At 46.5% G+C, this 15777-nt stretch overlaps 1 long non-coding RNA gene across 1 annotated transcript in view; it reads right to left on the bottom strand.

The window, feature by feature from the left end:
* LOC137152771 (uncharacterized) overlaps positions 1 to 15777 on the bottom strand; it is a 39161-nt gene that overhangs the window by 6920 nt on the left and 16464 nt on the right. Inside the window, exon 2 of the long non-coding RNA XR_010919600.1 lies at positions 14972 to 15074. This is a non-coding gene — a long non-coding RNA (uncharacterized lncRNA). The remainder of the gene's footprint in view (positions 1 to 14971; positions 15075 to 15777) is intronic.

Below are 15777 nucleotides of genomic sequence, written 5' to 3'. Positions count from 1 at the left end.
TCAAGAAACAAACAAGACTGCAAGTAAAGCAACAATTGGGAATCCGAATTGCCTTCCAAACTGAAAAGGAACTAGATTACTTCTCAGGGTCATACGTGCACAGTGCAAGCTGTCACTGTTTCATCCCACCCATTGCAACCGTTCATCTAAGTTGGAACAAATAGTGGACGTCATCCATGTAAAAACCCTTGTTCTCTCCACCTTATACTTATTTTGAATCCCTCCCAGTTGCAGAGTCCCCTTCCACCCAGTCCCAGATTCCATCTCCGTTCAGACAATTATTTCACTGTAACGATAGATAGAGAGGAGAGATAGATGATAGAGATGCCACCTTCCATCCTGCAAGATGCAAGTGTTTCATATATCCACATTCAGCAGCACTGAAACGCAGCCACTTCTGGAGTGGGGAGTAGCAGTCAGCCAAATACTTGGCACACAGCACATTGCAAAGCCAGAGGGAGGGCAAATGGAGAAATTTTAGCCAAGTACAGTAGCACCAAAATGTGCTCTTACAAAAAGTGCCGTAGGATATTTAATGTCCACACATGCAGAACGGAGGAAAGCTTGGTTTCTAAGCATTCATCTACATGTCCTGCATATAGTTACTCGACACGGAACTCAGTTTATCTGTCAACTCTGCTGGAATTTGAACCTGTTCCCAAGTGTCCACACATTTCAAACCTGAGACTGCGGTTACTAAGCAAACACAAAAAAATGAAACCCCAAATCTGACCGAAGTTAAAACAGTAGAGCCAGCAGCATAAACCCATCTTAACTCCTCTGGAGAATTCCTCCTGTGAGGAGGAACCTGCAGTGTCATTGGGCACAACAGCATCTCCTATACCACCCCCTCTTGGTCATTAGCAGAGGGGGCATGACTAGACACAAGGGGGCGTGGCCAGGGCCATAGCTGCTCTTGTTAACCTTGGGATGCTTGGCACCTGGGACAGCCCAGGACTGGAGGAGCTGACAGGTGGCTGAAAAATCAGGCACAAGGTGACTAACTAGCATAGGGGTTTTTTAGGATTATTGTTATTGTTGTTTCTAGTTACTCATCAACAGGGATCCTAGAAATCCATTTCATGGAAAATGTGGAATGTGCACTTTTACAGAGAACCTTTAGTTTTTACATTTTGTGAAAAAATTAAAAACGTACCCAACAGAACTCCATTTACCCGAGCCTCCATATTAACCGAACCACCAGCCACACAGGGCTAACAGCGGTGGGCTTGGACAGTCAGCCCTTGGGATCTGGTGGTAGAGCTGGATAATGGAGGCTCAGATAGACAATAGAACCCTGTTAATCAATGAAACATTGCGTTCAACAGATACCGATTTATACTGCAGCTAGGGAAACTGAAGTTCAGCATTTCATTTTAAATCATGGAAAAACAGGGACTTGTGTTTTTTAAATCAGAGAATTTTTTTTTTTTTTTAAATCATGGAAAACTAGGACCCCTACTCATCAAGCACAGAATGTGTTAGACACCACACAGACACATTAGAAAGACACGGCTCCTGCCCCAAAGAATTTGCAGGCCACCTTGCGCAATGGCAACAAACAGATGGGGTGAAAACAGTGGGAAAGGGCAATAGTAGAAGGGTGACAAAATAACATCATGCAGTTTATCATGGTTGTTCTGAGCTTGTTGCCATGATTCCAAGAACTAAGCTAGTGAGAGTGTGAGTGTGTGTGGATATGCAGTGTGGGGACACAAATGTACACAAACTCTCCCACACCGTGACAGTACCCTTTGCACATCAGAAGAGTCTTGGGCGGGGGGGGGGAGAACCATACAGGGTTCCATTCTATAAAATCTTGCAGAGAGCAAGGCTGGCTGGTCTAAAGGGAACCATAAGATTAAGGTAAGATAGTAAGATCCCAAGGAATCTCTCTGGCTCCAGCTGCTCAGCCATTTGATGCTAATGCAGTGAGCAAGTGACTAACTCACCAAAGAGCATGTTAGCCCCAGTTCCAATCAGATTAGTGATTTTCCTCAGCAACATTCAAATGCACGCCAAGGGCAATATTAGTATTTGGTCTGAAGTAGAAATGACTGAAGCAGCTGGGATAATTTTAATGCACAAGAGTTTTGTGCCAGAAACAGTAGCATATTTTTGCATAGATAAATATGAAATTTCTTGATGTTAAAAAAAAAAAAATGAAAATGACCACTTATTTCAGTGTGTGAGGGGTTGAAATCTCATCCCTCGTGAGACATTCTCCTCTCATTAACCTGGTGTAAATCAGGCAGGAGCCCATTGACGTCAGTAAACTACATAGTGGAAGTGAGAGGAGGAGGAGAACATGACCTTGTTTTTCTACGCCTTGTCTCTGGGCCAGATCCTCAGCTGGGGTAAACCAGGGTAACTTTCCTCTCCTCTTGCTGAACTGCTGTGGTGCATCATGCGAGCCCTTGTCCCCAGTGCGCCATGGGAGATGTAGTCCAGCTGAGGAACCTTGTCCACAGAGGAGAATGGAGGTTTGAGGAACACAAACTTCAGCTCCCATGGGGCACTGTGATTGCATTTCCAAATTGAAACTTTCCAGTTTTCAGATGTTCAGCTTTCCATCGAAAAGACCAAGCTTGCTGCAGAAGGCAGACAGACATTTTTCGTGAAAAGTTTGGTTTAGTTGAAAACCAAATTTTTCAGCAAAAAAAGTTTCGGCGGAACACTTTTGACCCAATCGAAGCTGGGTGTGACGTTAGCAGGTGCTGAGCTCCCATAACTCCAGCTGAACTCAACGGAAGCTGCAAATATTCTGAAAATGAGGCCCAAAATGTCTCAGATTGGATGTGCCGAGTCAGTGGACACTTGAAAATTTAGGCCTAACAGACTTGCCCGATTTCACACATCTAATCCATGGCAGTGTGGAAGAAAGCCAGAAAACCTTGACTGAGTCCCCAACAGTTCTTCCTGTATGTTGTTTTTTCCACCAGTGCTTCTTTTCACAGGGAAATGAATACAGCTGCACAATGCTTAATATTCTCTCCTGCATTCCCTCCATGCAGAAGAGGAACAAGGCATCAGAGAGCTGAGTCTGAGAGCCAGTCCTGGACCCAGTGGCTGAAAAGCTGCTGCCTGGCTGCTCTCAACTGTGCCACTGATGCAAGGTAGAGCAGATGCCCTCCTGGCGCTAGCCATAGCCTTCTCCTGTCTCAGCATGCCTCCTGCGCCAGAACATTGAGGTGGGGGCAGATACACAGACCCAGAAGTGGCACAGCACTCCCCAGAAGTGTGTTCCCCTGGGGCTTGGGAACTCCCTTGTGGGCATTTCCAACCAGATTATAGCCTCCTTACATTGACTGAGCAGCGTATAGAGAATCTAGCCAAATGACTGAGCCAGCGTGGCCACATTTTCAAAGAGTTCAGCCTCCATTTAGGATCTAATCATGGGCCAGGTTTTCAGGTGTTTTCAGCCCAGCAGCTCTCACTGGGACGAGAATAACCACGTTCTCAAAAGAGCACAGCACACAGGGTGAAAATTGGGCCCCTGGAACTAGCTGCTTCTCCAGTATTGAGGGGAACAACTTGGAAAGTGCAGCATCAGCCTGAGAACTAAAGCCAAAGCATCTGCCTCTTCAATAGGAGATAAGTGGGTAGGCATCACCCAGCTAGGACAGTGGCAATTACTGACCACATTGGAATCACAGGACAATTTGTTTACTACAACAAACACTACTGGGGAGTCAGGCACCTAGGCTTTAACGCTGCCTATAAAACAGATGAAAGCCTCCTTTTTGGGTTCTGGTTTTAGGAGCTCATTTTAATTCCAAAAATTCTCCTCTCTGGTGCAGGGTATTTGTTAGTTTGGGCTTAGCCCCAGTCTACTCTCTTTTGGATTCTCTCCCCTTTTGGCCTTCTACCTGCAAATAGTGAGAAAGAAGAGTGAAAAAACAAATTGCAAAAGTGGATGCCTTAAAAATAGAGACTGGTCAGTGCTCCCAAAGCCCCAGCTAGGGACCGGAGACCCTCACAAGTTGGTTTTCCAGTCAGGTCCTCCTGCTGTCAGGAACCAGAAATACCAGAAGTTTGTGACTCACATAAGAATTTACATGTAGATTCCTTAGCAGCCTCCAGTTCATTAAGCCCTGGCATGGGTGGCCGCCCTACGGTACCATTTCCTTGTGTACAACCCACTTACGGGAACAGTCTAAGCCAGGTCAAGGCACCTGGCAGTAACAATCCTTACTCCATACGTATGCTAGAGAACTTTTATCCACAGAGCTCCAGGATCTGGTCTACACACAATTTTTGTACCATTATATCTGTTTAGTTCCTAGTTCTGAGACTAAGCTGTAAGCATCTTTATCCCAGTATAATTGCGTCCACATGAAAGGGATGTATTGCTTTAATTACATCAGTTGCTAAGCCAGTTTCGCTGCAGTGCTACAAAACCTGTGCATTAGATCAGCCCACAATGCCTCATTCTCCATGGCCGCTGCACCTGGGGGTGTCATTTACACCAGTGCAAAAGCTGGGTGTAAAATGCAACCATTCTGATTGGCTAGCATTTTACAGGCACTCTGAACAGGTGTCAGTGATGACACACATGGGAGAAGCCAGCCCAACCTGCTTTACCAGCAATTAAGCCTCACAACACCTCTCTGAGACAAGCAAGGCTCCATAGCACCTGTTCTACACAGAAATATATTGAGAGCACACATCGCTTGTGATCCACCCTAGGCCACACAGCGTTAGCAAGAGAGCCAGGAAGAAAACCCAGCAGTGCTAACGACAGCAGCATTAGGTTGCCTGCCTTCCCTTTGGTGATTTACCAGTTAGCATCACCAGACTGGATTTAACAAGTTGGTAAAGACCTGACATCACACTGAGATTGCCTAATTATCACCTCCCAGTAACAGGTCAGCCCAGTGCTCATTAAGCACAGTGAATCATCCCCCCACCCCCTCCACCCCCGGTCCTTCAACATACAGACTGCAGGGCTTTGTAAGGGGCTGGCAGGCTCTCCGAGCTAGTCTATGCTTTCCCCCCACCACTTCAAGACAGGCTGTATTCCACCTGCACCGTGTATTCCCCAATGCAGGGAGGACTGTGCTGGAGCTCACTGTGACTGAGCTAGGGTGACCAGATGTCCTGATTGTATAGGGACAGTCCTGATATTTGGGGCTGTGTCTTACATGGGCGCCTATTACCCTCCACCCCCGTCCCGACTTCTCACACTTGCTATCTGGTCACCCTATGAGCTAGCTGTAGGACAAAATTTCCCAAGAAGGATTTTCCCCAAGCCAGCCAGTAGATGGGGATGAAAGAACAGCCCAAGTACTTGACCCACAAGAGATTGTCTCAGTACAATCTGGCTCTCTTCTGGTCTCTCACACGACAACGGATCAGATCTTCCAGGGGTTAGAGGGCATAATCTGTTTCTTTGGCTGCCAAAGCGTCATCTGACAGCCCAAGAGCCTGTGTTGTCAGGTCTCAAATATGGGCTGCATGACTTAGAAACAGGGACTGTGCCCTTGGGCCTCAAGTCTCTATCCTTAGGGCCCCGATTCATAGGCAGTAGACTCTGAACTAGCTTTATCAGGTTATCCTGGGGTCCGTTTCTCACTCCTCCTGCCAATCCAGGACTGAAGAGACTGAACAGGTTAAATCCTGGAACCAGTCTGCATCTTGAGTGGCCTCTGTGCTGGGAGTCACTGTGGGAGCTGGGAAAGCAGTCCTCTCACCACAGATCAGTTGCAGAGTTGCTGCTGCTGCGGTATCTCTCACGGCTGGTGTGCTCTCTCTCCATGGGGAGAATGACCAATGGATCCAGAAAGTCACAGATCCCCCAGCTCACCCCTGCCTGCCCCCCAACCTCCCTTGTACCACGGGGTGCATGTGACAACTTCTGCAGTGTCAAACATCTCTCCTAAGCTGAGGGCTTCTCTGCCATTGATGATTTGCAGTGACAAATCCCCACCTGATATCCTTACTTGGATAATTACCATGAATCAGTGGATAAAAACAGCTAGCAACTGGAGCTAGGAATGACAAATGCCAGGAGACTTTCCAAAAAACCAAAGGACTTTAATTTCTGCAAAGATATTGGTGATTGCTGACCATATTACCACATACAATGGCTCCTCAGTGAGAACCGGGACCACCAACTCAGAACACACTCAGAAGCTGATTGCCTTTGCACTAGTAAGAGCAAAGCAAAGAAATATGAATGAACAAAAAGTAACACTCAGGGTCCTGCCCCTGAGCTTTGCCATGGCAAGAGCCCTCATGATGTGGATGTGCAGTTACTCCACCAATTACTGGCCCATAAAGCTTTCATGAAAACAGAAGTACATAACAAATGCACATGGCACTAGTGCAAAGTCCTAAGAGGTGGGACTGTTATCGGTAAGGTAACGTACATATGTTGCATTTGCTAAACAAAATGGAAATATCCACTCACCTTCACTTATTTCCATGGCTGGCAAAAATCTTCCCGCATTAACCTTGAAGTGGGGATGCCTCCAGGCACCAGGGAAATGACAGCAGGACTTTCAAAAGCTAAATGTGGATAGAGCAGAGGACGAACAGCCCAGCAGCCCCAGTATTCAATGGGTAGAGTAGGATTCTGGGTTGGATCTACCACTAACTCACAAGTCACTTGCCCTCACTTTAACCATCTGTAAAATGGGGAAGTAAAGCATGTGTCCCTTGCAGGGATTTTGAGGTTTAATTCATGGATGTGCTGTGATGTGCTTGGATGGAAGGTGCTATCCAAAGGCACAGCTTCCTTATTACACTTCAGCAAATATCTTTGTTGTGTTTCCGTGCTATCCACTTGGAGAGCAGTGGGATTCCCTTTGGCTGAGTGTGCGTGCGCCTCTTTCCATGTTCACTTGTTGTCATTCTAGCAACCATTTTAGCACAAAGTGACCACCAAACTCGTAAGCATGAGCATTCACACCAGAAGCCTGACTCCTGGGCCTTGTCTGCACCAGTGTGACTATAATAACACAGGTGCACTGGTGCAAACTTTAGTGTTAGGCACACTGCACAAGGCTAAAAAGTGACTTGCCCTGGTGCGACACACTTCAGTTTGAAATCAAGCTGAACCCAACAAGTGCAAGCCACTTTTCACAACAATTTCGCACCGGTTTGAACTTGCCCTGGTTCAGCTACACCACTGTAGTTACACCAATGCAAAAAACTCTGGTGCAGACATGGCCTAGCACTAGAGTGAATACTCATCCAAACAGGAAACAGAAACAACACCATGTGATTTACGGGTGTGTGTCCTTTCAGACATTAAACATTTAAAAAGCTCCAACAAGGCCTGAAATATGCAGTTCTCTGAAAACGGCTGTGGTGCATCGCCCTCTCCTACTGACTGCTTTGGGATTTAATATGCAAGATGAAACCTCCATGTCCCGTGACACAAATGGAACAGTTCAGAGAAGGAATGTTCCCTGGAACTTTCACTGCTCACCACATTCTCAACATATTCACAGCTTGAGAGCAACAAAACTATTGAAGGCAGCGGCCAAAACGTTCTATCTTATAACACCATGGGAAGGCTGGCTGGCTCGGAGAATTGTCAGTGGGCCTGTAGAATCTTTCTCCCCCACCCCTTCAGTTCAAGTCCAGACTGGCTCATGCATTAGCAAAAAAAGTTATTGATAACATTTGTATTGCAGTACTTCCTAAAGACCATGACCAAACTGGGCCCCATTGTGCCAATCAGACTAGACACACAATACAGGTCAGTCTTTACTCAAATTTCAACCAGAATATTTTGGTTTTGAGTGCTGAAAAACAAAATGGTTTAGATTTGGGGGAGACGAGGTCCTTGATTTTTTGGAAAAAACCCAAAAACTTTCCAAGAAAAATGTTGAAAAACAAACCAAAAAAAAAAAAAACCCTCAAAGTTTTTCACAGGGAAAAATAATTCCCAGACAGTTCAAGTGGTTGTTTGCGGATGCTGCACTGAGACTCCAATGTCATTTCAGACAGGCCTCTGAAAAGCTGAAAACAATTTTTAGATGGTAAATTCTTTGGGCCAGGGCTGATATTCTGACAGGTTTAAGTAATCTGCACAATGTCACAGGGAGTTCGTAGAAGAGTTGGGAATAGCGTCCAAGAGCAGAGTTGTGCAAATAGATTTTTTTGGTTTGCTGGCAGTTCTGAAATATTAAATTAAAAAATTACTTAATAGGTTGAATCAAACAAAAATTTTAAAAAATGTGGATGAATTGAAAAGTTTAAAAAATGCATTTTGGGTTCAACAAAATGTTTTATTTAGATTTTTTATTATTATTATTATTGTTAAAAATGCTCAATGTGAAGGAATTTCCGAAAGGAAAAGTCATTTTGAACTAAAAATTCAAAATGTTTCATTTAAAAAAATGTCAAAACAAAAAACATTTGAACTGTTTCAGATTTTTCAGGGGAGAGGGGGGTTCCCAACACGAAGAACTCTGCAAAACGAGCACAAATTCGTGAAACATTTCAGTGTTGCCAAACCTGCATTTTTTCACCTAAACAAATTTTTAGCCAAAACATTTCATTCAGCTCTTCCCAAAACAAGATCTCCAGTCTCCTGCTGTAACTACTAGGCTACCACGGACTTTCTCTGTAGACTTATATGACTTGATGTTTCCTGAACTGCAGTTTCAGTGACTTTCTGGTGACTGTGTCCACATAGCCCTGATTTCTGGGACAATCATCTGAGTGGAAACAATGACAGGCAGTATTTTAAGTTAGCTTGGCAGAAAACCTGTGCTTGAAACTGGATGCTGGGTGAAACTCTTTGCTTTCAGAGCTGGGAGGGGGGAAGGGAGGTGGTGGATATCTATGTGTATATTTTCTAATTCTGCTTAAAGTCCAAGTTGCGCAGCTTTAGGGTGCGTGTGGTTAGGCTTCACGAAAGCCAACTGTGACTCAGAAGCTGACAGCCTCTGTCTCTGCACACGCCCTAGGAGTTCAGAAGCTAGAATTTGGTCAGAGCCTGACGATCAGACCCAGGGCACAAACCCACGTCTCCCATGCGCCCATGTAGGGGAGTTGGCCCACAGGCATGATGTCCTAGTGACTCAGCCTGTGCAGACAGCACTGGTGTTTGCACACATGGGAGGACTATCTAAAGCACTGTGATGTTTCTCTCTCCTCTTGCAGATTTAAAGGGCCACACATGGCTCCCACTCATGGTGTCAGAGGCCAGCTACCCCCACAGCGCCCATCACACGGGTAGTGAAGGGGCTTGGAGGAGTGAATGCGGATGCAGGCAAAATATTTGAGAATCAGGGGCCCAATCCTGCCACACCTTGAGCACCTCCTGAAAGCTCAGGACTGAGAAAGTTATCAAGTGATGTTGCCATTGCTGGCATATAATGCTGTAGTGAACTGAAGCCAAACTCTCAAGGGGCTATCCTTAAAGCTACACTGCTCATGTTGCTTTAAGATATTGCTAATCTTTGAAGCCTTTACTTCCCTTTGGTCCATTCCATGCCAGTCTGGTCAGTCTCCCTTTGGAGGATCAGCACCTTCTGGGAGTCCCCTGGTCCTGACTTGGCCAAGAAACGATTCAAACCCCCTGAATGCAAAGGCCATCCCTCCCCCTGCGCTTTCTTTAACATGTCCTTGGTGCTAACAAATGGGAGTGCCCCAGCACGATCTATCTCCCCGATAGCCTATCAGGGCAGCGTCACCGCTGACCCCTCCACTGCCCAGCGGGAACCGGAGGAGGTCATATTGTTGGAGTCCTGCAGAGTACAGCATCACACAGCTGATGCTCTCTGTTTGAACTAATTACCAGCAAGCCCTGCTAGGTGATTTATTCAGTTTAATTAACTTCTCTTTCCCCCTACTGCAGATTTCCTCGATGATCCAAGACACAAAAGCCTCCTCTGATTTGCGCAGCTTGCACGGGAGGTTCGGTTTAAGTGGCCATCTTCTCTCGTACAATAACCACACCGTGCCCCTTTGCAGAAAGAAGCCCAGCTTTGGGACAGCTTATCTACCCAAGCTCCCTACATGACAAACGGGCATTAAATAAGAGAGCCCTGCCCCCCTCCATTGAGATCAGTGCTGTTGAAACCCAGCACAAGGCCAACATTTTCATGGTCAGCCATTGATTTTGGGACACCTTGGGGCTGGTTCTTCAGCAGTGCTTAGCACCCCCAACTCCAGCGGTAGTCAGTGGAAGCTGCAGGTACACAGGAGCTCTAACAAGTCAGGCCCAAGTGGTCTCAGGCTATGCACCCAAAATCAGTTGCCGCATTTTACGATTTGGGTCGGAGTGACTCGCTTGAGGAGGCACTATGGTTTCGTGCACGAAGCCCACGGCTAGCAGGCAGCAGCCCTGTGTTCCAGTGCTGAGATAGACCGCTCAGCCCAGAGCTTCAAATGTATTTAGGCTCCTAGCTTCCATTGAAATGAATGGGAGTTGGGGACCCAAATACCTCTGAGGATCTGAGCCTAACTCACTATGTAGCCGCCATGGGCAAGTCACTTAACATTGTGAAGTACGAAGGGCAGTGAAAGAGGAGAAAACAAAACTCCAGACCTCCTGGCTTCTAGTACTCATTGCTATAGGCCAGGGGAAGGAAAATAAGAGTAGGAGGCATTTTAGTAGAGACTCCCAACCTGCATATCAGAACCATACTCCTTAGGAGCTCCATATATAGGAGAGACAGCCTGGGGAGATCCTAACACACACTGTTCTCTGCATGCGGCCATATTTAACTCTGCATGGCAGACGCATGCCCTCACAGCCCAGGCGCATGCTTCATAAGTCATACATGGCCCCAATGCAGACTATGTGAAAAACACTAACGAAATAATCCTCTCAAATGAGTTACAAACACAAGCACTCACCCAATCTAATCTATTTGGCGTTTGGAGTCACAAAGCCAAGCCACTTTGGAGACTTGATGAGCCAAACGAAGGTTAGTAAAGTATCCCAGAAACGAAACCCAGCTCAGTGACTGGACTCACAAACCTCCTAAATGCCTGGTCCAGTTTGCTCCAAACTTTCCAGAAAATAACTAGCCTTGGCTGTGATCACATGTATCAGTTTGCCTTTGGCAAAGTTGGAAGGGATCAAAATCCATTTTACGAAGGGAAGCAAGCTACAGACAGACTAACGTCCCACATCACAAAAACCCATCACCAAGAGTGGCAACCCTTTCTTAGCAGGCTGAAGGCTGAATTAGGAAACAAAGCTGTTCAGAGGCAGCGCAGGCCAATGGATTTATAAATTCTCTGGGGCAGGAACCGTCTCTCACTCTTGTTTGTACAGCACCCAGCACAATGGGGCATCTCCAGGCTAGGGCTATGGGTCCTTGACATGGCAGCATCTGTCTGCACTATCAGTGTCCTGTGGCTGCGTAGAAGATTACGGTGCTGAGTGCTTAGTTCAACAGCATCCATCAGCGCTAAAAATCACGAGCAGATTTTCAGATTGTAGAAGCCCCCACCCCAACACCTTCCATCAAATTACAATTGGGAGGGTCCCCTCTACTACACTCACTGCAAAAGGCTCTTTTCCATTGTTTCCAACTCTCTAGGGCCCTGTCTACAGAGAGGGTCTCACGAAAGTCTCCCACCACTGTTGTAGCACCAGGGCAATTTTACTAATCCCAGCAACACAGGCCGGGCTAGCAAAATACACCCACCAGCCTAGTGTCTAGATAACACAGGCAGGCCCCTTGCCTGTTAGCACTCCCAGAGCTGCTAGCACTGATGTAGCTGCACTTGTATGATGATAAGGGTGGAAGATTTCTCACAAGCTCAATGTGGACACAACCAAGGAGGCTAGATTCCTGTGGGAAAACTGGAGTGTGCTGTTTTCAGAGGAACACCTGAGAACTGTAAACATGGCAAGCTGTCAGCATTCTGCCTCGCAGCAAAGCAAGGGATTTGGCAGGGTGGGTGTGAAAGAGTGTGTCACAGGCTGTGAGATTAACAACTTCACCTAGGCTAGAGATTTGAGGGGAGGAAAGGTCTCTGATTTATTACGGCTTGGTGAGCATGGCAAGATGCCTATTTCTAACAGCAGGGTTCAGAGTCACTTCTTGTTGGAAGAGCTATAAATACTTGTGTTCACTAGGGAACCACATATTATTATCCATAAAACAACTCACCCAGGAAGTCCTGGACTGGCTGCAGGGATCCTTATCTCAGACACAGGGCAAACATTACTGCATAAGCAAAGAATTGGTTGTTTGCTATTTGGACATAGTGTGTCTAGTGGGGAAATAAATATGGAAGAGGCTTTAAGACACAAAGATGAAAAGTATCATCACCATGAGAGATGAACGCATTATTGGTTTTTCGGTTGGGTGGCTAAACCAAGATTCCAAACACAAATATTAGAAGCATTAGAAGGATTTTTCTTTTAATATATTCCTCATCAAAATGAAAAACTGAAGACACTTCATTTGGGTCAAATGAAACATTCTGACATTTCCAAAACAAAAAACAAATGAGATTTTTGGCTGAATCTATTCACAGACTTTGACCTGGATTCACGACCAGTTTCAGTGTCCTGAGAAATGCATTTTTGGTAAGTTTACTAGTCACAAGACATTTTTTGCCCAGCTCTAATTATCATCGTCACCAGGACGGTCCCCCTGCTGAAAGGGTTGCACGGATTCCCCTTTCCCAGCAGCTAAGAGGTCTCATTGCTGAGCAGCAAGAATGAAAATTGCCACCGCTGCAGAATTCCTGACTTGGTGCAGCTCAAAGAACTCAAGAAGCAAAGTCTGGGATTCCAAGCATGGTTCTCCCATTTGGTCAGTGCACCGACCTTCCAGGCTGCCATGCCAATCCTTGGCTTTTAAACCCATACCAGATGCACTCCAATTCTCTGGGGCTCACCTTCAGACACATCAGAGGGCTGGGGCCTGGTTATCACAGGGTCCAGGATCTCTCTCTCCATCACCCACCCCAAAAGCTGCATTCATCAGGGACTGCATAGTTCTGCCAACGTCCAGGGTGAAACTCGCCTGTGTTGAGGTGCGGGGCCTGACCTTCTTGGGAGAAATATCCAGGCTGTGGAACTTCTTCCAGGAATCAAATGGACCAGAACACTTCCAAGCCTGACTCCTTTACTGTAGCCTTCCCATGACAGTGACCCAGAGGAATGGTTCAGTGACAAACTGCAAGGAGAAACCCAGACCTAATCTGCGGTGTCATATTTCCCCCGCTAATGGCTTTATCAGCAGTACATGTCATCAGACCCAGCTTTGACGTCCTCCCTTTCCTACCCCATACCTGCTATTCTAAATGTAAGAGAAAGCCAGGGACTAAGCTGCACGCTTGCAACATAACTGCATTCATTGCAGGCCAGCCACACTGAAGCAAAACGCCCCCTTTCTTTGCACTAATCAGCTGCCTGTCGCTGGCTGTAGATTCTATTCACCGTGCTGGAGGCACTGGGAAGAAGGAGGTGTTTTCCAGGCGCAAAGTGGAGAGCCGTGTTGAACGCAATGAGCTGGAGGTAACTTGGAGCACCCTGGCCAGTCCCCTTTCATTCACCCCAGTGATCTCTGGCACAGGTCAATTATCTCCATTTGAGAATGAGATGAAAGATGAAAGGATGGGCAAGGACTTGTCCACTGAGAGGCCAAATTCCTTAGGCGGAAAGACCCAGTTCAAAGGGTAATTATTTCTAGTCTGTTGCATTAGATGCCTATGTTTCTGCATCAGCTCAGCTCTGAGAGGTTTCGTTATGGATTTCTGATCAGGTGATTGTCCTGCGGTGAAGTCGCAGCCAGGTAGGTGGGCTGGACTGCCCTGTACATAGCCAATGTAATTAGCGTCAGCGACCAGGGCCGGCTTTTGATGCAGATAACAACTAAGTCATTGCAGGGCATCATAATTGGTTCTTTGCTCCAGGCATGCCCAAGATGCACGCGGGTGTAATAGCCTTTGCTCTGAGAGGAAGAGCAGCCTTGGGGTTTAGGCACTGACTGCACTGGGGCTCAGAAAGGCTGGTTCAATTCCTGGCTCTGCCACTAAGTGTGTGTGTGTGACCGGGGGTGATCCACGGTCGAGTTAGTTCAATTAAAAATAGCCGTGTAGCCAAGATTAGCCACCCACATACATACCCAGGGCCCTGAGCAGGACTGCAATCGAGTGGCTAGCCTGCAGCTGCTGTTGTTAGTGAGCTAGCTCAGACTGCCATCACACCTCTTGGGTGTCTCTGTGTGTGTCAGTTCCCATCTATACAACAGAAATAATATTTCCTTCCTCCTCCTCACTGGCTATTTTGGCGATAAACTCTTTGGGGCAGGAGCAGTCTCTCCCAATGCGAATGTATAGCACCTCTCAGGGTAGGCCCGATCTCAACCCGGCCTCCGAGAGCTATTGAAGTACAAACAATCACATTCCCATTGCTCAGAACTCCCAGCGTGGCTCTCCTTCTACATGTGTTTGTACTCCTTTTCATTTGATTGCACATATAACACCATAAGGACCTAGAGATTTGTATGGGCTGCACTCGATCTGCAAGGAGGCTCTGCCCTTTTGGGATTTGCCATTGATGGTAACTGTTCTGTGTTTGATTTTACCATTGTCTATGGTGGAACTGGATGTGCTGCCCTGGTCCTTCATAGCAGACTGTGTGCAATCGCTTTAGTTTGCTCTCCTTTTGTTGTTACAGTTTCAGAGTAACTGCACCATGCTCCCCCTCCATGGGCCTTCAAGGGCACCCACTTAAGGCTTCTGGATCTTCAGCTGTCACCTCTCGAGTAGAGATCTGCATCTCTCTCACTCCTCACTGAAGGGTTTAAGACTGCACAGCTCCCTGCCTTACACTGAGGTATACTGGCTTGCTGGGGATATTGAACAGCCAGTACCTGCTCTTGGCTTTCTCTCTGAGGGCTACGAATAGCATGTGCCAGCAGCTACAAGTTACCAGCCAGCTTTTTCTAAGCAAGCACATTTATTCTTAAAGTGAAAGTTTTACAGAGAAATCATGTACAAATCAACAGAAATTCCTATACGCATGCTAAAAGCTTACCAGAGGTCACCTACCAGTCTGATGGGGCTCTAGTAGGTGAAAGACTTTCTAGCCCTACCGCAAAGATTGGGATCCCCCTGGCACAGCAACTCCTGTCTGTTTGCTGGATCAGAAAGAAGGCTCCGAGTCAGTTTAAATGCAGTCTTTTTATGCCGAAAGCCCTTTCTTTGTCTTTATGGTCTCTGGAAACCCAGTCAACCAGAATATGCAAACTTCCCCAGAGGATGGTACTTCTCGGGAGGTGTTTACAATGTACTTAATCACCCCTCCACCACCACCATTTTAATTCCTGACAGAGTTGTGGTTACTTTCCCACATGGAGTAGAACACAGTAAGACATACACTCTCACAAGCCCCCAGTGATAAACTTTATACAGTACGTTCCCCCAAAGATACTGCAGACATTTGCAAAACTGGGACAGAGCTGCAATGCGGGGGACTACAACTTCCATCAGCCCTCTTGGCTGCGGAGAAAAAGCTTGAAAATGTGACCCAAGAGAGTATCCTAAAGGCTCACTAAACAGAAGGTAATGAAAAAGAACCGTATGTTTTACATCTCATGATTTTTAAGCCAAATACCATGATTTTGGAGGGCCTAACTCATGCTCTTTGAACAGTTGGCATTGGCAACGTAACTGCCTGGTTTGACTCCATCCATGTGGTTAAAGCCAGGCGAAACTCAACTGATTGAATCCACAGAGGCTTGGGTGAATTTTGTTTAATTTTTGCTTGTGTAGATTTACCCCTTACCGCACCTCCCAAGTTTCACTGTGTGTTTTTGAGCTCCAGGGGCATGGGGATGGTGT

This window comes from Emydura macquarii, unplaced genomic scaffold, assembly GCF_026122565.2.
Source record: "Emydura macquarii macquarii isolate MOO-44397 ecotype Brisbane River unplaced genomic scaffold, CSIRO-AGI_Emac_v2 contig_1230, whole genome shotgun sequence".
In the NCBI taxonomy this organism is placed as follows: domain Eukaryota; kingdom Metazoa; phylum Chordata; order Testudines; family Chelidae; genus Emydura; species Emydura macquarii.
Note: the sequence above shows the minus strand (reverse complement) of the source record. Positions and strands in the feature narration are given on the sequence as shown.